Genomic DNA, 24863 nt, shown 5'->3' with positions numbered 1-24863 from the left:
GGTTACACAACGTGAGGAAGGGCAACGTGATATCGATAATGACGTCCTTATTCAAGCTGTGCATGAGCGAGTAGCGTTGTGGGACCCCCCGTGATCATAATCATTCCGACTCAGCCTTGAGCTGATGACACTAGGAAGAAGTGGCCAGATCGCTGTTGGATGATTGGGACCAAGTCAGAAAGGATTTTTGCAAGTATTGCAATATGGTCTTACGCGTCGGTTTTGCTGTAAATGTTGGTGTCTTTTTACAATTATTTGTTTTTCCTCCCCCTTCACAGTGAAGAGAGTAAAAGTTTGTTTGTTGGCTTTCGATGAAGGATCGCTTCAATAAGGACATGAGAGAGGAGATTCGGGTTCGAGAACGTCAGAAAATATAAGTACTTTCATCGGCTTTCTTTTCTGAGTCCTGCGCTTGCTCAGCGAATGTGAGTAACTTTTGTGTTGTCTTTCTATTATTTAAACTTTAAATTTTTTTACTAATGTTTTTCATTTATTTTCCAGACAGAACCTGTTGCAGCACCACACAACCTGGATCGTCCTCTGTTGGAGCGGCCCCTCATCGACCAGCCAACAAACAGGCCCAATCCCATTCATCCACCAGTGGTCTGCTCACCAGCGGCAGAGGGCCTGTGAGAGAACAGTCATGCCCATGTTTATTCACGTACGCTCGGTCTTCAAGGCTGGGATGAAGGCGGTTGTAGAAAGACTGGATAGTGGGTTCACTCAGGTGAACACACTTTTCCAGGGCGTCCATAGATGCCTTGACCGCCTGGAAGCTGAACTTAATAGACTGGCACAACATTATTTTTCTGCTATAGACCGTGGCATGATAGGCATGATGGAAAACCTTAGTCCTGATCTCCAACTCTATGTGATGAAGGCCTGTCAGGCAACCGAGGCCATGCAGTGGTCCCGATATCAGCAGCAGGCACAAACTTCATGCCCTACAGGACAACAAGCTCCTGTACAGCATCAGTGGTAGAATCGGCCATCACCTTTCCCAACTCCCAAATGACCTATCCACCACCACCACAACCACCGCTGGACATTAGGACTGTTCCAACAGTACCCAGCTACACCATGCAGCTGCCCAGCCTTCTCCTTCAACCACCCAGCCGAATGCAGCAGCCCAGCCTTCCACTTCAACCATGCAGCCGAGTGCAGCAGCCCATACTTCCACTCCCACCATGCAGCAATAGGAAGCAAAAGGCCGAGAAAGCAGCAAAACAAAGTCCAGGTAACGAAAAACTGCTAAAAAACATTGGCCCACCCCCTCCACCCTCTCTTCCGAATGTGTCTTTTTTTAAAGTCTGTCCACACCTTCCCTTTGTTATTTCCCATCCAATGTGTCCATCCCTTCCAACTTGTTTTCCACTCGTAATGTGTCCTCTTCCTCCAATGTGTCCTCTGCCAATTTTTCTGACCCAATCCTCCAAATGACTGCCACTTTCACTTCCCCTATAACGACTTCCTCAACCACTCCAAGCCTACCATCACAGCCCGACACCCCCCAGATCCACCATGTAACTCCCTCCCGCAGACCCCGAAAGTAAATCACATTTTCCTTTTTTATTTAAAATTTCAAATTGTTTTTATTTTTGCTAGTAAAAATTCTTTGATTCAGAATAACTGTATCACTGTGTTTTCTTTCACTCTTTATTTAAACGTGTATTGTTGAGTGAAGTATTTATCTCTTTATTTAAATGTGTGTATTGTTGAGTGTATTGTTGAGTGAAGTATTAACAGGTGTTACAGTTAAGGTGTTTATTATTAAAGTTACAGTCAATGTGTTAATATTACAGTCAGAAAAAAGTACAGGTACATAACATTACATTTGACTTATTTTCAGCTTAAACCATTTTATCTTGCCATGCCACACATCCAATATCAGAGACAAAGTAAGCAGCAAATGTAATCCCTCATTTGGGCAACTTCCACTGTAGTCCTCAGATTGTGAGCATGGTAATCCGGCAATGTGGTATTAACAGGTTCTTCAAGTTCTAAGTGGGGTTGCACTTTTAACAGGATGTAATTATGCAGAACAACACACGCTTTCACAACATCTTCAATTGTCTATATTTTAAGATTGATTAGTGTTTCCAAAGTGTGCCATTTAGCTGCTAGCAAACCAAAGGCACACTCCACAGTTCTTCGTGCACTTGTCAGTCTGTAGTTGAAAATCCTTTTTGTGTGAATCATGTCCCGACTCGAGTATGGTTTGATGAGGTTGGCACACATTTGAAGCGCCTCATCTCCAAGAACAACAAACGGCATTGGCCGTCCTTCAGTGTTCGGAAGAGGTTGTGGTGGTGGAAAATTAAAATTATTACCATACAAACGTTGTTCATGTCAGAGTTTTTGAAAGTCTGTGAGTAATTTCCTCATCCAAATGAGCCAAGGTCAATGGCGACAAATCAACACTCAGCACCTGCAATCACCATGAGAACAATGGAAAAGTATTTTTTAGAATTGAAGTACTCGGATCCACTTCCAGCAAGTTTAAGAATCCGAATGTGTTTGCCGTCCACAGCCCCCACACAGTTTGGAAAATTACAAATTTCCTTGAATTTTTCAGCATTTTTCAGCCACAGTTGTGGGTTGGGAGAGAAATTCTGCACAATGCACTGCAGGTGTCTTCAACAATCCCAGAAAGGGTGGACAGCTCAATCCGAAATTGAAGATGTAGAGATCTTAAGGTCTCTCCGGTAGCCAGGAATCCGTGGAAAAGAAAATGGGGGAAAAAATAAGTACATGGCTTTTATAACAAGAATATTAATGACAGGTGTTTCTTTTTCAAAATTACGTCCCTTAGGGTCACCAACAGATGTTCCTCAGCAGGAATTTCTCTATGTAGCTGTGTGTCCTGCTTGGTGACCGATCCTCTGAAATGTAGCAGCAATTCTTTTTAAGCTCTGCTCTGACATTCTTGTGTACTCGAAAAGCTTTTGCGGGTTTTCACGAAGCTCAAAGTACAATGAGTGGTACACTCGGACTTCAACAATGGGATGTTGCCAATAGTGACGACGACGTCTTCTCCATCTTTCTCTTTTCCTTTCCTCCTCACAAGCCACAGCAAAAGCAAAAGCCAATTTCAATGACAAATCCAAATTCAGATTGAAGCTCTCCATGCTAATGATCCATCTTGCAGCAGGATACAGCATCAAAAGAAGAGGATTTCATCTGTGCAGGGTCTATATATAGAAATCTCATAAGTCACTCCCATTGGGAAATACTGTACGCATGCGCATAAACAACGCAAACACATGCAAAAACTCATGCACACGCAGCGCTTTTTTGCCACCATGCATAAGATCATGCGGATAAAAAAGGCTGCGTAAACATGCATTTGCATGCGCTTTGGCATGGGTTTGCACATGCAGATGATACGCTGTGCACAGAAACGCTAATGTTAGCCTAGCAGAGTGGTTGTTTATTAGTCAGATAGTTTAGATAGCTTGTGTCCTGTGTGGCTGTGAAATCGACCATCCAGAAGATTTTTTTTGTGCGCTTACTAAGGTCCACAGAAAAAGACAACAGGGCACATTTCATACAAGTGTGTTATGCACTGCTTCTATTGTCCCCCATGCACGAGTAGACCATTCTAAATCTTGTTTTTTCACTTGCTAAATGTGAAACAGCATGCCATATTCCAATTTGTCATTTAGTTGTTTGGTGACATTGTTCTGTGATTTGAGCTCTTGCGCATGAAAAACAATATGGTTTAGCAGTTGTTACCTTGATTCACCATACCATATCTCACCTTGTTATTTAATGGCGGTGAAATTCAACAGTCTGCATAGCTCTTGCACGTTTAAACAAATAATATTTTTTTCTGTTAAACGTCACACAATATTTTTTTTCTGTTAAAAGTGATACAACCTGCTTATCCCACATTGTAATTTTGTGGCAGTGAAATTGTTTTGTGTGCAGAAATGTTGCTAAAAAAAAAATGGGGGTTTTCACAAACGTGATACAGCAGGATAAATTCGATTTTGTTCCTATTTTATAGGTTATACAGGCCTCACCCACTGTAAAAACAAATTATTCAGTTAGTAATGTTGTATGGTAGGGGACATCTCACATTGAAATTGTTTGTAGTATCTAGTCAATGTTACACAGGCCTCATCCACAGGCCAAAAAATATTTCTTCTGTTACTTACTAACATCATATAATACAGTAGATATCACTTTGAAATTGTTCGGAGCACCCAGTCTAGTTTATACAGGTGTCATCAACAGGCCAAAAAATATTTCTTCTGTTACTAACGTTATACAGTATGGTAGATCAAACTTTGAAATTGTTTGGAGCATCTAGTCTATTTTATAAAGTCCTCATCCACAGAACACAAAAAATCTTCTATTACTAATGTCATACAATAGGGACATCTCACTTCAAAATTGTTTGCAGCATCTAGTCAATGTTATACAGGCCTCATCCACAGGCCAAAACATATTTCTTCTGCTACTAATATACAGTATGGTACATCTCACTTTAAAATTGTTTGGAGCATTTAGACTATATTATATAGTCCTCATCCAGCCCCCCAAAAAAAATTCTGTTACTATCGTCATAGAGTAGGGGACATCTCATTTTGAAATTGTTTATAGCATCTAGTCAATGTTATACAGGCCTCATCCACAGGCCCCCCAAAAATTCTTCTGTTACTAACAAAATATAGTAGAGGACATCTTACTTTGATTTTTTTAGCATCTAGTCTAACTTATACAGGCCTCATCCACAGGCCCAAATATATTTTTTCTGTTCCTAACTTCATACAGTAGGGGACTTCTCACTTTCAAATTGTTTGGAGCATCTAGTTAATGTTACGCAGGCCTCATCCACAGGCAAAAATATTTTTTTTCGGTTACTAAAGTCATACAGTAGAGAACATCCCACTTTGAAATTGTTTGTAGCATCTAGTCTATGGCATACAGCCCTCACCCACAGGCCCCACAAACTTTTGTCGGTTACTAACGTCATACAGTATGGGAGTTCTAATTTTAAAATTGTTTGGAGCATATCTTCTTTGTCAGGCCTCATCCACACTCAAACAATTCTTTCTTCTGTGGCTAACATGATTCAGCACGCGCTATTTCACCCTTTCATTTACTGCCGCTGAAATTCAGCTATTTGCAGAGCTGGTTAAGAGTTTAAAATCTATTTTTTTGTTGCTAAGACTGTGCTCCTACCATACTATCTGAGCAAAATGACTGGGAAAAAGTGAGGTCGTGGTGGAAGGGGGATTAGGCTTTGTGTTTAAGTTGTACGTGGGATAGGTGGTAATGTTAGCGAAAGCAATAGATGAACCAGCAATGTCATGTACTATGCAAAGACAACTGACAACTTCTGTTACTGGCTCTACTACCTCCACTACACACAGCCTTGTTGATGAGGCCAAGTAAGAGCATGTGCTCTAGTGGATGGCAAGAGTAGCTTCAAGTGGAGTCTCGTCCTCTTCCTCCACCTCAACATCACACCCAGTACAGTCCACATAGGTGGTACCCAGATTACCCATGCTTCCCTCTGCGTCACAACACTTCAACCATACAACTGACCACAGGAATCACAGATGGGTGAGTCTGGAGAGATGTTTACACATTCTATGCCATGGGCATCACAAGTGTACTCAGAAGCTTAGCTTAGAGGAGAAAATCCGCACCGTTACCCAAAATGTTTTTAGCTTGGATCCAGGGCAGAACGAATTAGGGTCTGAGCAGCATCCTGAAGGGTGGTAGTTTCCCCAAGTTCAAATAGCCATTCCGGACTCTGCAGGCACATGACCTCCTCCATGTGCTTTCCAGGAAAAGCCTGTGCTCTTCCAGGACCTTCCAACACAGAGCCCATGTGACCAAACAACAGTCTCATTATATCCCATGAGACACACCCAGTGATGGGAGGTAGGTGGTTAGCCAGTCCTGCCCAAATCTCCGGCTAACCTTCAAGCCCAGCCCTCATAAAATAAATAAGGCTCGTGGAACTACAGATCCCAGAGGAACCTTCCAGGCTTACAGTACAGAGGACCTCTGCCTCTGTGCCACATACCGGCCATTCACAATAATACCAGTCACTGTTTCACACCCCTTAAGGAAGGGCAATTTCTCAATTTTTCTGTTTGTTTTTTTCCTTTCTTCAGAACCAAAACCTTTTAATGTACTATTGATACCAATATAAGGGCTAATTTTTTCCAGAACACGTTATAGTTTTAAATGACACCACTCATTTTACCACATAATGTACTGACAAACTTTCTGTTAGAAATGTGTGGATCTTTTGAAATTTGAATTTGATAACTTTGTCGAATTTTTATCAAAAATGTAATTTGTGGTGAACAGATTTGTGTGAATCTCAAAACTGTAATGTTTGTAGTTATTCAGAAAATGCACACCAGGGATAGTAAAGAGAGAGAGAACCCTGCTTATCAAAAGAGTTTACACTCTACAGGAAAGAAAGAAAAGGAGACAGTAAGAGAGACAATTCATAAGCCATAAAGCTTATGCTGTAGAAAAGAGAGATAGGACCTTGTTGACCATAAGAGCTTACACTTTACTGAAGAGAGAAACATATCCAGTCATTCTAGAGATGGAAACGACTGTATCTGTGATGGCCCAGGTTTTGACCACCACTGTAGGTATGATAATTAGTGTTGAGCATTCCGATACCGCAAGTATTGGGTATCGGCCGATATTTGCTGTATCGGAATTCCGATACCGAGTTCCGATATTTTTGTGATATTGGAAATCGGAATCGGAAGTGTGCGGTGCGTATGGTTCCCAGGGTCTGGAGGAGAGGAGACTCTCCTTCAGACCCTGGGATCCATATTCATGTAAAAAATAAATAATAAAAATAAAAAATATTGATATACTCACCCCTTCGGCGGATCCTGGCTGTTAGCGGTGCCTCTGTTCCTAAGAATACAGGGAGTGAAGGACCTTCTATGACGTCGTGGCGTGTGATTGGTCGCGTGAGCGGTCACATGAGCGGTCACGCGACCAATCACAAACCGCGACATCATCGAAGGTCCTTAACTCTGCATTCTTATGAACAGAGGCAGACGCTGGGACCGGTGAGAGCCGGGGCCGTCAGAGGGGTGAGTATATCAATATTTTTTATTTTTCTTCTTTATTTTATACATGAATATGGATTCCAGGGCCTGAAGGAGAGTTTCCTCTCCTTCAGACCCTGGGAACCATTCTGATATTTTGTGTCCCATTGATATGCATTGGTATCGGGTATCGGTATCGGCGATATCCGATATTTTTTGGATATCGGCAGATCCAATCCGATACCGATACCTTTGCATATCAGAAGGTATCGCTCAACACTAATGATAATCCGTAATGATATTGTAGGTCATTATGAGGAAGCCCCTGCAGATTGTTTTGGGGGTAATTGCAAATCAAATCTCTGAATGTTTGAATTTGCATGAAACCATGAATTTCTGGAAATTCTACTCAAACTCAATCCCGCAATCCTCCTCAGGTCAATTTGCTCATCTCTAAATTCTACAATTGCTTTTAGGGTTTTCTTTTTACTGAATTCATTGCATGGCAAAATTGACTTGCTAACATGCTTATCCAGTTTGGTACATTTATGACTATTCCAAAATTTGCATAGAGTTTTTATTTTATATTTAAGTGGTAAATTTTTTTTTCAGAAGTTTATGCTTATAAAAAGAAAAACAACATTGTTTGTTTTGCCTCTTTCCGAGACTTGTAACATTTCTATTATATAAATAAGACAGGTCACCTGTCTTACCATTTTAAAGCATTGTAAGATGTTTTGATTGCTTTTAATTGTATTTTTGCTACGGAGATGTGACTGAAGAACCTTAGTTCAGGAAATCTTTATTTTTTAAAAAAATTTTACAGCATAAATTAATTAACTTTATATCTTGATATACCCAACCCATGTGCACTTGGCAATACAAGATATGTTATTTTTTTTAATTGATTTCTTTATTTTTAATCATGTAAAATAGGAGTGATTTGAATTTTTGGATTGCTAAAAACTTTTACTTTATTTTTTCTTTTTGCTAATAGGACTTGAACATGTGATCATTTGATTCTTAAGCAGGCCCCCAGCTGTCATGGTAACCCATTGATGCCGCACAATTGCATCACAGGAGAACAATGTGAGCAAGTAAACGAGCACATTGACAACCGTTCCATTTAAATGCCGCTGTCAAAGATTAACAGCAACATTTAAATGGTTAACAGCCGTGATTGGAGCTCTGTTAAGACTGATGCTATTAGAGATAGATGCCAGCTATATAGCACTAACATCTATTGTGTTTGGAGAGAACTCAGCTGTTGATCCCCACAACAGGCTTTCCAAATCAACACAATCATATAGTTACATCACTTTGCACTCAGGGGTGTAAAACAATTGTGTGTTAACCTAAGAGTAAAAAAATGTCCTACAGTGGGACAAATAAGTATTTGATCCATAGTTATTAAGGTTGAAGGAAGACTTTAAGTCCATCTAGTTCAACCCATAGATCCCTTGCTGATTTTGTAAGTTTGCCCACTGACAAAGACATAAACAGTCTATAATTTTGAGGGTAGGTTACTTTTAACATTGAGAGATAGAATATTAAAAATATAATCCAGAAAATCACATTTCATAAATTATATACATTTATTTGCATTTTGCAGTGAGAAATACGTATTTGATCCATCTGGCAAACAAGTCTTAATACTTGGTGGCAAAACCTTTGCTGGCAAGCACAGCAGTTAGACGTTTTTTGTAGTTGACGAAGAGGTTGCGCACATGTCAGGAGGAATTTTGGTCCACTCCTCTTTGCAGATCATCTCTAAATCAATAAGATTTTGAGGCTGTCACTTGACAACTAGGAGCTTCAACTTCCTCCATAAATTTTCTATGAGATTAAGGTCAGGAGACTGGCTAGGCCACTCCATTACCTTAATGTTCTTCTTTTTGAAACACTCCTTTGTTGCCTTGGCTGTATGTTTTGGGTCATTGTCTTGCTGGAAGACCCAGCCACGACCCATTTTTAATGTTCTGGCTGAGGGAAGTTGTCACTCAGGATTTTACTCAGGTGCAAGGCTCCATGCATTCTCCATTGATGCCGTGAAGTAGTCATGTGCCCTTAGAAGAAAAACACGCCCAAAACATAATGCTTCCACCTCCATGCTTGACAGTGGGGACAGTGTTCTTAGAGTCATAGCTAGCATTTCTCTTCCTCCAAACATGGCGAGTTGAGTTAATGCCAAAGACCTCAATTTTTGTCTCATCTGACCACAGCACCTTCTTCCAATCACTCACAAAATCATCATTAACAAGTACACTCTGTGTAGTTTTAGGCTGATCACTCACTTTCCTCATGATTAAGGATACCCCATGAAATGAGATTTTTCATGGTGCCCCAGATCGATGTTGATTGACAGTCATTGTGTATTTATTCAATTTTCTTACTATTGCACCAACAGTTGTCTACTTCTCACCCAGCGTCTTACTTAAAGTTTTGTAGCCCATTCCAGCTTTTTGCAGGTCTATGATATTGTCCCTGACATCCTTATAAAGCTCTTTGATCTTGCTCATGTTGTAGAGGTTAGAGTCTGATTAATTGATTGAGTCTATAGACTGGAGTCTTTAATAAAGGTGACTATGTAAGACAGTGTCTGTAATGCAGGCAACGAGTTGATTAGGAGTGTTGTGAATTCCGTTCTCGAACTCCCTCCTGTGGTCATGAATGGTACTTCGGTGAGTTCTGTCCGTGGACTCCCTCTGGTGGCTGTGAGTGGAGCTGCTGGTTCTGAGATTCCTTCCCCACCTGCCCTCGTTTAGGGCTAGGCTGGATTCTCTATTTAACTCCACTCAGATCGTTACTCCATGCCAGCTGTCAATGTTCTAGTACTGGTTCAGATCTCTCCTGGATCTTTCTGAGGACCTGTCTACTCCAGCGAAGCTAAGTTCCTGCTAGTTCATTTGTTACATATGGTTTTTCTTGCTAAGTTCTAGTCCAGCTTGCTATCATGAAACTGCCTGGCTAGCTGGAAGCTCTGGGGGTGCAGAGTGGCACCATCGCACCGTGAGTCGGTGCGGGGGTATTTTTTGCACACTCTGCGTGGTTTTGTAGTTTTTTGTGTTGACCGCAAAGATCCCTTTTCTATCCTCAATCTGTTTAGTTAGACTGGCCTCCCTTTGCTAAAGCCTATTTCATCCTGTGTTTGTGATTTCCTCTTAACTCACAGTCAATACTTGTGGGGGGGCTGCTTTTACCTTTGGGGAAATTTCTCTGAGGCAAGTGAGGCTTTGTTTCCTTTCTTTAGGGGTAGTTAGCTCTTAGGCTGTGAAGAGGCGTCTAGGCAGAGTCAGGCACGCTCCACGGCTATTTCTAGTTGTGTTGATAGGAGTAGGGTTTGTGGTCAGCAGAGTTCCCATTTCCCCAGAACTCATCCCAATTTCGTGTTTAACTATCAGGTCATTTCTGGTGCACCTAACCACCAGGTCCATAACAGTACAGCTGGCCCACAAAGTGTTAATGCATCTCAATAGAGGGAAAAGAGAAGTTCTGAGACCATTTTTTTTCCTCTGCAGTGTGTTTTGCCTTTCTTTTCCCCTTAAACTCTGGGTGGTTCAGAACTCAGGTGTGGATATGGACATTCAAGGTCTGTCCTCTAGTGTAGATCAACTCGCTGCAAAGGTACAAAACATTCAAGATTATGTAGTTCAGAATCCTATGTTGGAGCCTAGAATTCCAATTCCTGAGTTGTTTTCTGGGGATAGATCTAAATTTCTGAATTTCAAAAACAATTGTAAACTGTTTCTTGCTCTGAAACCCCGCTCTTCTGGTGACCCTATTCAGCAAGTAAGAATCATTATTTCTTTGTTGCGTGGCGACTAGTGTTGAGCGATACCGTCCGATACTTGAAAGTATCGGTATCGGAAAGTATCGGCCGATACCGGCAAAGTATCGGATCTAATCCGATACCGATACCCGATACCAATACAAGTCAATGGGACTCAGGTATCGGACGGTATCCCTGATGGTTCCCAGGGTCTGAAGGAGAGGAAACTCACCTTCAGGCCCTGGGATCCATATCACTGTGTAAAATAAAGAATTAAAATAAAAAATATTGCTATACTCACCTCTCCGACGCAGCCTGGACCTTACCGAGGGAACCGGGAGCCTTCTTTGCTTAAAATGCGCGCGTTTACTGCCTTCCGTGACGTCACGGCTTCTGATTGGTTGCGTGCCGCCCATGTGACGGCGACGCGACCAATCACAACAAGCCGTGATGTAATTTCAGGTCCTGAATGCCTAATTCTAGGCATTCAGGATTTGAAAATTACGTCACGGCTTGTGATTGGTCGCGTGCCGCCCATGTGACGGCGACGCGACCAATCACAACAAGCCGTGACGTAATTTCAGGTCCTGAATGCCTAATTCTAGGCATACAGGATTTGAAAATTACGTCACGGCTTGTGATTGGTCGCGTGCCGCCCATGTGACGGCGACGCGACCAATCACAACAAGCCGTGACATAATTTCAGGTCCTGAATGCCTAATTCTAGGCATTCAGGATTTGAAAATTATGTCACGGCTTGTGATTGGTCGCGACGCGGTCACATGGGAGGCATGCGACCAATCACAAGCCGTGACGTAATTTTCAAATCCTGAATGCCTAGAATTAGGCATTCAGGACCTGAAATTAAGTCACGGCTTGTTGTGATTGGTTGCGTCGCCGTCACATGGGCGGCACGCGACCAATCAGAAGCCGTGATGTCATGGAAGGCAGTAAACGCGCGCATTTTAAGCAAAGAAGGCTCCCGGTTCCCTCGGTAAGGTGCAGGCTGCGTCGGAGAGGTGAGTATAGCAATATTTTTTATTTTAATTCTTTATTTTACACATTGATATTAATCCCGATACCGATTCCCGATATCACAAAAGTATCGGATCTCGGTATCGGAATTCCGATACCCGCAAGTATCGGCCGATACCCGATACTTGCGGTATCGTAATGCTCAACACTAGTGGCGACCCTCAATACTGGGCATTCGCCCTGGTGCCAGGAGATCCTGCATTGTGTAATGTAGATGCGTTTTTTCTGGCGCTGGGATTGCTTTATGATGAACTGAATTCTGTGGATCAGGCAGAGAAAATGTTGCTGGCTTTGTGTCAGGGTCAGGATGAAGCGGAGGTATATTGCCAGAAGTTCAGAAAGTGGTCTGTGCTTACTCAGTGGAATGAGTGTGCCCTGGCAGCAATTTTCAGAAAGGGTCTTTCTGAAGCCCTTAAGGATGTTATGGTGGGGTTCCCCACGCCTGCTGGTCTGAATGATTCAATGTCCTTGGCCATACAGATCGATCGGCGCTTACGTGAGCGCAAAACTGTGTACCATTTGGCGGTATCCTCTGAGCAGAGGCCTGAGCTAATGCAGTGTGATAGGACTTTGACCAGAGCTGAACGGCAAGAACATAGACGTCAGAATGGGCTGTGTTTTTACTGTGGTGACTCCACTCATGCTATCTCTGATTGTCCTAAGCGCACTAAGCGGTTCGCTAGGTCCGTCACCATTGGTACTGTACAGCCTAAATTTCTTTTGTCCGTTACTCTGATTTGCTCTTTGTCATCCTATTCTGTTATGGCATTTGTGGATTCAGGCGCTGCCCTGAATTTGATGGACTTAGAGTTTGCCAGGCGCTGTGGTTTTTTCTTGGAGCCCTTGCAGCATCCCATTCCTTTGAGGGGAATTGATGCTACGCCTTTGGCCAAGAATAAGCCTCAGTACTGGACCCAGTTGACCATGTGCATGGCTCCTGCGCATCAGGAGGATATTCGCTTTTTGGTGTTGCATAATCTGCATGATGTGGTCGTGTTGGGTTTGCCATGGCTGCAGGTCCATAATCCAGTATTGGATTGGAAATCAATGTCGGTGTCCAGTTGGGGTTGTCAAGGGGTACATGGGGATGTTTCATTGTTGTCAATTTCTTCCTCCACTCCTTCTGAAGTCCCTGAGTTTTTATCGGATTACCGGGATGTATTTGATGAGCCCAAGTCTAGTACCCTACCTCCTCATAGGGATTGTGATTGTGCTATTAATTTGATTCCTGGTAGCAAGTTCCCTAAGGGACGACTTTTCAATTTGTCTGTGCCAGAACACGCCACTATGCGGAGTTATATAAAGGAGTCCTTGGAGAAAGGGAATATTCACCCGTCGTCATCACCATTGGGAGCAGGGTTATTTTTTGTGGCCAAGAAGGATGGTTCTCTGAGACCTTGTATAGATTACCGCCTTCTTAATAAAATCACGGTCAAATTTCAGTACCCTTTGCCTCTACTGTCTGATTTATTTGCTCGGATTAAGGGGGCTAGTTGGTTCACCAAGATAGACCTTCGAGCGGCGTATAATCTTGTGCGTATTAAACAGGGCGATGAATGGAAAACAGCATTTAATACGCCCGAGGGCCATTTTGAGTACCTGGTGATGCCATTTGGCCTTTCTAATGCTCCCTCTGTGTTTCAGTCCTTTATGCATGACATCTTCCGAAAGTATCTGGATAGATTCATGATCGTATATTTGGATGATATTTTGGTCTTTTCAGATGATTGGGAGTCCCATGTGAAGCAGGTCAGAATGGTGTTCCAGGTCCTTCGTGCTAATTCCTTGTTTGTGAAGGGATCTAAGTGTCTCTTTGGAGTTCAGAAGGTTTCCTTTTTGGGTTTCATTTTTTCCCCTTCTACTATCGAGATGGATCCTGTTAAAGTCCAAGCTATTTGTGATTGGACTCGGCCTACATCTGTGAAGAACCTTCAGAAATTTCTGGGCTTTGCCAATTTTTACCGTCGCTTCATCGCTAATTTTTCTGGTGTTGTTAAACCGTTGACTGATTTGACCAAGAAGGGTGCTGATGTGGTGAATTGGTCCTCTGCGGCCGTTGAGGCTTTTCAGGAGTTGAAACGTCGTTTCTCTTCGGCTCCTGTGTTGTGTCAGCCAGATGTTTCGCTCCCTTTTCAGGTCGAGGTTGATGCTTCTGAAATTGGAGCAGGGGCTGTTTTGTCTCAGAGAAGTTCTGATTGCTCTGTAATGAAGCCATGCGCTTTCTTTTCAAGAAAGTTTTCGCCTGCTGAGCGTAATTATGATGTTGGCAATCGGGAGTTGTTGGCTATGAAGTGGGCATTCGAGGAGTGGCGACATTGGCTTGAAGGAGCCAAGCATCGCGTGGTGGTCTTGACAGATCACAAGAATCTGACTTATCTCGAGTCTGCCAAGTGGTTGAATCCTAGACAGGCTCGTTGGTCGCTGTTTTTCTCCCGTTTCAATTTTGTGGTTTCGTACCTTCCGGGTTCTAAGAATGTGAAGGCTGATGCCCTTTCAAGGAGTTTTGTGCCTGATTCTCCTGGGGTTATTTTCTCACCGAAACAAAGACACTATTTGAAAATGGAAACAATAACCAATAAAACTTAACATTTAATTCATTTGGATAAAACACTCAATATCATTCACGATCTAAAACTCATATGGCTGCTGAAAAAGTTACAGGGTGCACAATCTCCCTACCAAACCTCTATCTGTGCCCTTCCTGGCAGCAGAGGTTGGCACCCTATTAAACCTGCGCAATGGCGCCCCTGCTCCACGTAGTCTGATCCTAACTGACCCTAATGGGCCCTATAGTGTAGAAGATAGATACTTAACCATCCAGCAGACCATACATAACAGACAGACATAAAAAACTGTCACTAGAAAAGTGCTTAACAACAAATTTTGCACTTTAAAAGGCCTAAACAGAAGGGGAAAAAAAATGATGATAATATACAGGCTAGTGCGCTAGTGTGTTTAGTAAATCAGACACACTAAAAAAATGTGAATGCACTATTAATCAAGACCTCTGATAGGTAAGCCTGTACCCCTATCTATAACCTATCTTTTCCCTACCTGCCTGCGGAGGTAGGCACCCTAGATTCCTGCGCAAATGGCGCCCCCGCTCTAGTCGACTGTCCCAAACTCTCCCTAGTAAAGGCAGGCAGTAGTGGAAGAAAAACAGCAATAAAGTGCAAGAATAGTGCAACAAAGTGAAAATCCACCAAAATAAAGTGACATAATTTAAACTGATACTATTCTGTTCATATATACAAGTATGTTATATTCTCCTGGGGTTCCTGGTGTCCTGATTCTCCTGGGGTTCCTGAGCCAGCTGGTATTCTCAGAGAGGGGGTAGTTCTGTCTGCCATCTCCCCTGATTTGCGGCGGGTGCTGCAGGAGTTCCAGGCTGATAGACCTGACCGTTGTCCAGCGGAGAAACTGTTTGTCCCTGATAGATGGACTAATAGAGTGTATCTCTGAGGTTCATTGTTCGGTGTTGGCTGGTCATCCTGGGATTTTTGGTACCAGAGATTTGGTGGCTAGGTCCTTTTGGTGGCCTTGTTTGTCGTGGGATGTGCGTTCTTTTGTGCAGTCTTGTGGGACTTGTGCTCGAGCTAAGCCCTGCTGTTCTCGTGCCAGTGGGTTACTTTTGCCCTTGCCGGTCCCGAAAAGGCCCTGGATGCATGTTTCCATGTATTTTATTTCAGATCTTCCTGTTTCTCAAAGGATGTCGGTCATCTGGGTGGTTTGTGATCGCTTCTCTAAAATGGTCCATTTGGTACCCTTGCCTAAATTGCCTTCTTCCTCTGATTTGGTTCCATTATTTTTCCAACATGTGGTTCGTTTGCATGGCATTCCGGAGAACATCGTGTCTGACAGAGGTTCCCAGTTTGTTTCAAGGTTTTGGCGTTACTTTTGTGCTAAGATGGGCATTGATTTGTCTTTTTCTTCGGCTTTCCATCCTCAGACAAATGGCCAAACCGAACAAACCAATCAGACTTTGGAAACCTATCTGAGATGCTTTGTTTCTGCGGATCAGGATGATTGGGTGACCTTCTTGCCATTGGCTGAGTTCGCCCTTAATAATCGGGCCAGTTCGGCTACTTTGGTTTTGCCTTTTTTTTGTAATTCTGGTTTTCATCCTCGTTTTTCTTCAGGGCAGGTTGAGCCTTCGGACTGTCCTGGTGTGGATTCTGTGGTGGACAGGTTGCAGCAAATTTGGACTCATGTGGTGGACAATTTGACCTTGTCCCAAGAGAAGGCTCAACGTTTCGCTAACCGCCGTCGCCGTGTTGGTCCCCGACTTCGTGTTGGGGATTTGGTTTGGTTATCATCTCGTTATGTTCCTATGAAGGTTTCTTCTCCTAAGTTTAAGCCTCGTTTCATTGGTCCTTATAAGATTTCTGAAATTCTTAATCCTGTATCATTTCGTTTGGCCCTTCCTGCTTCTTTTGCCATCCATAATGTGTTCCATAGGTCGTTGCTGCAGAGATATGTGGCGCCTATGGTTCCCTCCGTTGATCCTCCTGCTCCGGTGTTGGTCGAGGGGGAGTTGGAGTATGTGGTGGAGAAGATTTTGGATTCTCGTATTTCGAGATGAAAACTTCAGTACTTGGTCAAATGGAAGGGCTATGGTCAGGAGGATAATTCCTGGGTTGTTGCCTCTGATGTCCATGCTGCCGATTTAGTTCGTGCCTTTCATTTGGCTCGTCCTAATCGGCCTGGGGGCTCTGGTGAGGGTTCGGTGACCCCTCCTCAAAGGGGGGGTACTGTTGTGAATTCCGTTCTCGAACTCCCTCCTGTGGTCATGAATGGTACTTCGGTGAGTTCTGTCCGTGGACTCCCTCTGGTGGCTGTGAGTGGAGCTGCTGGTTCTGAGATTCCTTCCCCACCTGCCCTCGTTTAGGGCTAGGCTGGATTCTCTATTTAACTCCACTCAGATCGTTACTCCATGCCAGCTGTCAATGTTCTAGTACTGGTTCAGATCTCTCCTGGATCTTTCTGAGGACCTGTCTACTCCAGCGAAGCTAAGTTCCCACTAGTTCATTTGTTACATATGGTTTTTCTTGCTAAGTTCTAGTCCAGCTTGCTATCATGAAACTGCCTGGCTAGCTGGAAGCTCTGGGGGTGCAGAGTGGCACCACCGCACCGTGAGTCGGTGCGGGGGTATTTTTTCACACTCTGCGTGGTTTTGTAGTTTTTTGTGTTGACCGCAAAGATCCCTTTTCTATCCTCAATCTGTTTAGTTAGACTGGCCTCCCTTTGCTAAAGCCTATTTCATCCTGTGTTTGTGATTTCCTCTCAACTCACAGTCAATACTTGTGGGGGGCTGCTTTTACCTTTGGGGAAATTTCTCTGAGGCAAGTGAGGCTTTGTTTCCTTTCTTTAGGGGTAGTTAGCTCTTAGGCTGTGAAGAGGCGTCTAGGCAGAGTCAGGCACGCTCCACGGCTATTTCTAGTTGTGTTGATAGGAGTAGGGTTTGCGGTCAGCAGAGTTCCCATTTCCCCAGAGCTCGTCCCGATTCCGTGTTTAACTATCAGGTCATTCCTGGTGCACCTAACCACCAGGTCCATAACATAGGAGTGTGTAATAATTATAGGGGATAACTCAGGAGACTCTTTGCATGGAACAAGACAACTACAGGACACAGTTTTATAAGTGGTAAAGTCTATATTATCACACGATGATTCAAACAGGCGCAGAGAGAAACTCAAGTCCACAACACTTGGTGCAAATAATAAACGCAGCTTAGCATTCTTCAGAGAAAAAATGCAATCAAGTAGAAAGTCTATGAAGCACAGTTATTCTTGACACAAATAAATCCTTGTCGCAGTCCAGACACAGATAGATATGCTTATAGGCAGTTCAAATCATATCTTAGCTCAACCAGGGAGGCCTGGTTAATAGTCTCAGGTTATAGCAAAGCAGCAGCAGCTTACATGTCCAGCAAATGCAGATGAAGTAAACATGAGCAGCAGATGAAGGAGGATTACTGGAAACTTGTGTATGCAGCAGGAACTCAGAGCAGAGTAGCAGGATCACCACACAGGTTCACAGGAGCAGGTTTATTGCCAGGGAGTAATCAGAGGTAAGGAGCTGGATGCAAGGCAGAATACTCTAGCACAGACTGAAGGCTGGAGTGAAGTTTTATAGCAGGAAGACACAGTGCACATGAGACCAAAGACGCCATCTTGGTAGAGGGCAGTAATGCACAAAAGGTAAAAAATGTTCAGAGTCCTGACAGAGTGCCTAACTGGTCTGTATGAGCCAGGACTCTTAATAATTTCTACAATGTGATTTCCTGGATTTTATTTTTTATATTCTATCTCTCAATGTTAAAATTAACCTACCCTTGAAATTATAGACTGTTCATGTCTTTGTCAGTGGGCAAATTTACAAAATCAGCAAGGGATCAAATACTTATTTTCCCCACTGTACTTTTTATGGTTGTTTATCTAGCACCATCATATTCCACAGCAACTTACAGCAGTATCATGACTGCCCAAATTGAGGCTCATAATGTAACTACCCTATCAATATGTCTTTGGAATGTGGGAAGAAATCCAAATCTGCAGAGAAAACACACACACAAACACACGGACAACATATAAACTCCTTGCTGATATTGTTCTTGGTAGATTTTGAGCTCAGGACCCAATTGCTGCAAGGATGATAACTTGGGATCAGCGAACATGATCGGTGATACTCAGATTTCACTCAAGGATCTGGGTGCTCTTATGTGTTCATTACTCGGCGAGCATTGGGCGGTGCTTAATTTAAAACTCGAATCTCCGCCCAGCATGTTTGGCGCCTGTTACACAGCCAATAAGCATGCGGGGATTGCCTGCACGTCACTGTAATGCCGTAGCCATCTTTGTAGTGGTATTACTGTGATTGTCTGGCTGTGTGACATCATCAGTTGTTATAAAAGAAAAGAACACCGGCTCAGCACACTGATGTCATTGCACAGTTCTGTGACAGATCTTATTGGAGTGAGACAGTGCTTGTCCAGCCGTGTGTGTGCACAGTATAATGAATCAGAGTCCTGTTGTGTTTGTACTGGTGCTGAAGCTGAACCATCATACTAAGAGCCCTTCTAAGGGCTAATCGTTTGCTTTGCTGTTTGTATCAAACACATTCTGCATTTAGTCTAGGGAGGGAGAATCGATGCCTGTGAGTGGAGGTAAACATTTTACAGCTACTGTTCTCATGCTGTTATCTAACAGCATTGGAGCCACAGCGCTCTGACCGGCAGTAATCTTACCGCCGATCAGAGGCAGTGTTTTCCATGTTGCAATGCAGATGACAGTGTGGTAAACAATGGTTGTTCTGGCCACTGTTGTGGTACCCAAACCAAAATTTATTTAACTGTTCAGCCTAATCTCAACATCTAGGGGTTTGCCCATCACTAATCATGGGGCCAAGCATGGTACGTGTGTGAGCTTGCCATGCTTCACAGCTGCCAACCAATTAAAGCCATTATCACACACAACCATGCCTGGTTGTAGGTTCAGCAGTCAGAGCCACAGATCTGTCTGGTCTTTAATTCCTTTCAACAACTCTGCTGCGGTGTGTGGTTTGTCTGTTAGACAAATTAGCTTCAGCAGAGCCTGTTGCTGTTACGCTGAGGCAGTGCTGCAGAACTTCCAGCTTCCGGTTGGTGTGCTCTGAGATTGAACATTGGAGATGGATGATGAGGAGGAGCAAGAGGGGGTATAGTAACTGGTGTATGAGGTGGAGGAAACCCTGATAGAAGAAGGGCCAGCAATCCTCTGCATCAGTAGCACATGTGCAGTGCCAGGGCTGAACTCTGCCCGAGCCTCCACAATGTTTACCCAGTATGCCCACAGGGAAATGTAGCATCCCACAGGTGATGTATCTGGACACATGCTGGTACAAGGCAGGGGCGCCACAGTGGGAGAAATAGTGGTAGCTAGGGACCGAGTACCGAAGGACCAAATTTGTACACAACTAGCAGGCACATTTTTGTTTTTATTTCAAACTAATGAAATTTCACACAAACCAAGTTCTACAGAATATTTGACAATAGTCAATTTTTTGAACAACCAAATTTATACACCTATAGCAGGCAAATTTTTGTTTTTTATTTCAAACCAACAAAATTTCACAAAAGCAAAGTTTTACAGTATACATGACAATAGTCGATTTTTGAACAACCAAATTTGTATTGGTGTAGCAGGCCAATTTTTTGTTTTTATTTTAAATCAGTGAAATTTCACACAAAGCAGGTTCTACAGTATATTGTATATGACAATAGTCAATTTCTGAACAACCTTGCACACCTGTAGCAGGCTAATTTTTGCTTTTATTTCAAACCAACAAAATTTCACACAAACCAAGTTCTACAGTATATATGACAATAGGCAATTTTTGAACAACCAAATCTGTACACTTGTGGTGGGCCAATTTTTGTTTTTATTTCAAACCCACAAAATTTCACACGAAGCAGGTTCTACAGTTCTACAATTTTACACAAAGCACTTTAAAATGTATGGCTGATAAATATGGGCAAAATATATAGTTCTATACATTTCAGAATTCACCTTAATAACTCAATGTGTTGTTAAAACATTAGTACACATCAGTAACCAAGTCCCACTGGAATTCATACATACCTATGCCACAATGCTACCATGGGTTGCAGATCATGTAGTATATTTCAGATCATTTTTTTTTTCTCTTCATATTGTTGTCTTCAATACCAAAAATTTCTTTCATTTTTTTTATGAAGTATCCATAGGGTTCCAAAGACGTCCGTGAATTCCGGGGGAGGCTTTAAATAAACATCCATACAATACCCCGATCTTTAGGACAAGTAAAGAACCCTAGTTATAACATCCCCGAAAGAGTGGCTCCCGACGCCTTTCCCTCGGCTCAGTTCATCAGGGGAGACAAGCCTTTCAAAATATTGTGGGGGATTGGGGCGCGGTATCCATAACTCCTCCACTATGAGCGAGGAGTGGAGGAGTTATGGATACCGCGCCCTGATCCCCCACAATATTTTGAAAGGCTTGTCTCCCCTGATGAACTGAGCCGAGGGAAACGCATCGGGAGCCACTCTTTCGGGGATGTTATAACTAGGGTTCTCCACTTGTCCTAAAGATCGGGGTATTGTATGGATGTTTCTTTAAAGCCTCCCCCGGATTTCACGGACGTCTTTGGAACCCTATGGATACTTCATAAAAAAAATGAAAGAACAGTAACGCTGGGTGAGATCGTTCTGTTATTAATATCCTTATAAAATAGAGGTATTTTTGTGGCCAGTGAGCTACAAAGTGGTGTTTGGCCTGTTGGCCTTTTTGTCCATGATAGAGCATAATTTTGAAGTTACTGTGACAGACATCCACCTTAATTGAAAGGAGAGGTGTTATGTGGAATTTTTTAAAAGGTTTGATTTATCTTTGGTGTGTTATTTTTGTTAATTGTTTTTTCATAGACCGACGGGATATTTATACCCAATGGTATTTTAGTGGGATCTATTAAAGGTTAAATTTTAAAAATTTGGAGACCTGTACACTTTCCTTGCTTCTATACACATATTGTTGTCTTCCCATCATTTGGTACATTATAACCTTTGTTAAATCAGATTTTTTTCTTTCAGTGAAGTTTAATCTGATATTTCAGATCTAGAGAGGCCGTACTGGGCCCCTAACCATATAGGTAAGCAAACATGATGGGGTTAAAGCGTGAATGAAGTGAGCTAAGCAGTAATTGGGAAAATCGGGGATAATAAAAAAGCAGAGGCGGAGTTTGGGGTCAGGACAAGGGAGAGGAGGGGTCAGAGGTGTGGAAGGGGAGTAGTATAAAAGGCTCAGCTATTTGCCTTGGGGCAGCCATTTTAGGTACCCCTCACTAGAGTGAAAAAGCTCCCATCCACCCTCCCTATTTGTGTATTATGTTTTCATGGATGTAGTTTTATGTTTCAGGGCTTTTTCTAAAGATGGGAATATTTAGAATTATATATATATATACTGTATATATATATATATATATATATATATATATATATATATACCGTATTTTCCGGCGTACAAGACGACTTTTTAACCCCTAAAAATTGTCCCAAAAGTCAGGGGTCGTCTTATACGCCAGGTACGGCATGTGCAGGGAGCGATCCTGGATGTTCCCAGGGTCTGAAGTAGAGAAGACTCTCCTTCAGGCCCTGGGATCCATATTCATGTTAAAAATAAAGAATAAAAATAAAAAATATGTATATACTCACCCCTCCGAGAAGCCTGGCTGTCACCACTGCAAGAGTCTGCCTCCGTTCCTAAGAATTGCAGAGCGTGAAGGACCTTCGATGACGTCACGGTCAGGTGACTGGTCACATGAGCGGTCACGGACCAATCACAGGCCAGTCACCTGACCGTGACGTCATCGAGGGTCCTTCATGCTCTGTAATTCTTAGGAATGGAGGCAGACGCTTGCAGCGGTGACAGCCAGGCTTCTCGGACGGGTGAGAATATACATATTTTTTATTTGTATTCTTTATTTTTAACATGAATATGGATCCCAGGGCCTGAAGGAGAGTCTCCTCTCCTTCAGACCCTGGGAACCACACGCCGTATAAGATGACTGGGCGTATAAGATGACCCCCGTCTTATACAGCGGGCATATCCCAAATTCCATATTTTATATGGAAAAGTTGGGGGTCGTCTTATACGCCCAGTCGTCTTATACACCAGAAAATACGGTATTTACTTCTTTCATTAGTTATTTACAAGTTTATGACCACTTATAAAATGTGTTCAAAGTGCTGCCCATTGTGTTGGATTGTCAATGCAACCCTCTTCTCCCAGTCTTGACACACTGATAGCAACACTGCAGAAGAAATGCTAGCACAAGCTTCCAGTATCTGTTGTTTCAGATGCTGCATATCTTATATCTTTACAGCATAGACAATGGCCATCAGATGACTCCAAAGATAAAAGTATAAGTGGGTCCAATTGGGAGACCTTTGTGGCCATTCAACTGGCCCATGACGACCAATCCACTTTCCAGGAAACTGTTCATGTAGGAATGCTCGGATCTGACACCCAACATGGGACACTACCACATCATGGGTGTCAGGTCTGAGCATTATTCTTACATGAACAGTTTCCTGTAAAGTGGATTGGTCGTCGTGGGCCAGTTGAATGGCCACCAAGGTCTCACGATCTGACCCCCTTAGATTTTTATCTTTGGGGTCATCTGAAAGCAATTGTTTATGCTGTGAAGATAAGAGCAGTGCAGCATCTGAAACAGCGGATGTCCCTGTGTGCTGCATACTATAGTGCTGGCAGCCTGCCTGTTAATACAAGGGCGTCATTAATAGGCTGCAAGCCAGACACTGTGCATCACACTTAAGGCTGAGTCACACATAACGATATCGTTGCAACGTCACGCTTTTGGTGATGTAGCAATGATCCCGCTAACTATCTCGTTATGTGTGACAGCGACCAACAATCAGGCCCCTGCTGGGAGATCGTTGGTCGTTGGGGAATGATCAGGACCATTCTTTGGTCGCTGATCACCCGCTGTCATCGCTGGATCCGCGTGTGTGATGCCGATCCAGCGATGTGTTCACTTGTAACCAGGGTAAATATCGGGTTACTAAGCACAGGGCTGCGCTTAGTAACCCGATATTTACCCTGGTTACCATTGTAAAAGTAAAAAAAAACAGTACATACTTACATTCTGATGTCTGTCACGTCCCCCGGCATCCACAGGGTCGAGGGCTTCCCTGCACTGACTGTTTCAGCGCCAGCCGTAAAGCAGAGCACCGGCGCTGACACATTCAGAGTAGGGAAGCTCTCAGCAGCAGCGCGTGCATTAGCAGCGCTCTTGCCGAAAGCAGTTTTAACCCTGTAGACACCGGCGGGGGACGTGACAGACATCAGAATGTGAGTATGTAGTGTTTTTTTTTTTTACTTTTACAATGGTAACCAGGGTAAATATCGGGTTACTAAGCGCGGCCCTGCACTTAGTAACCCGATGTTTACCCTGGTTACCCGGGTGCTGCAGGGGGACTTCGGCATAGTTGAAGACAGTTTCAACGATGCCGAAGTCGTTCCCCCGATCGTTGGTCGCTGGAGAGAGCTGTCTGTGTGACAGCTCCCCAGCGACCACACAACGACTTACCAACGATCACGGCCAGGTCGTATCGCTGGTCGTGATCGTTGGTAAGTCGTTTAGTGTGACTCCAGCTTTACCTCTGTGACTGGCGTCCTATGCAAGCTATATCAATGTGAATTTTTTCTACTAGGTAGCCAACCAATGTCTGGCTAGTGTGGGGGTGGCTGTTTTTATCAGTAGTTTGCACCTGTGCTGCTCATTGCCTTTATCAGTGGAGGCCTTCTGCATCCTGCTAAATGTGTATTTGACATCAGACAGGGTTTTTGGAAGGCTGTATCTTATGATAGGTTTTTTTTGAGTTTTTTCTATGTTAGCTGTTTACTGGAAGCCTGTGCTAGCATTTCTTCTGTGGTGTTGCTATCAGTGTGTCAAGAGTAGGAGAAGAGGGTTGTATTGACAATCCAACACAATGGGCAGCACTTTAAACACATTTTATAAGTGGTCATAAACTTGTAAATAACTCATGAATGAATATAGTTACATTAAAACCAAGCACAGCATTGTTTTTCTTGTGAAATTTCTCAATAAGTTTGATGTGTCACATGACCCTCTTCCCATTCAAAAAAATAAAGTTGGATCCAAAATGGCCGACTTAAGATTGTCCGCCATGGTCACCACCCATCTTGAAATGTTTTCCCCCTCCCATATTCTAATGTGCTACAAACAGGAAGTTGATATAATCAACCATTCCCATTTTATTTAGGTGTATCCATATAAATGGCCCACCCTGTATGTGTATGTATATATATATATATATATATATATATATATATATATATATATACATACAGTATATATATATATACACACACACACAGTTGCTAATGACAAAATTAGAATACCATCAAAAAGTTAATGTATTTCAGTTCTTCAATGCAGAAAGTGAAACTCATATATTA

The sequence above is a fragment of the Ranitomeya variabilis genome, chromosome 1, assembly GCF_051348905.1.
Source record: "Ranitomeya variabilis isolate aRanVar5 chromosome 1, aRanVar5.hap1, whole genome shotgun sequence".
NCBI classification, from domain to species: domain Eukaryota; kingdom Metazoa; phylum Chordata; class Amphibia; order Anura; family Dendrobatidae; genus Ranitomeya; species Ranitomeya variabilis.
This window is presented reverse-complemented; position numbering follows the sequence as displayed.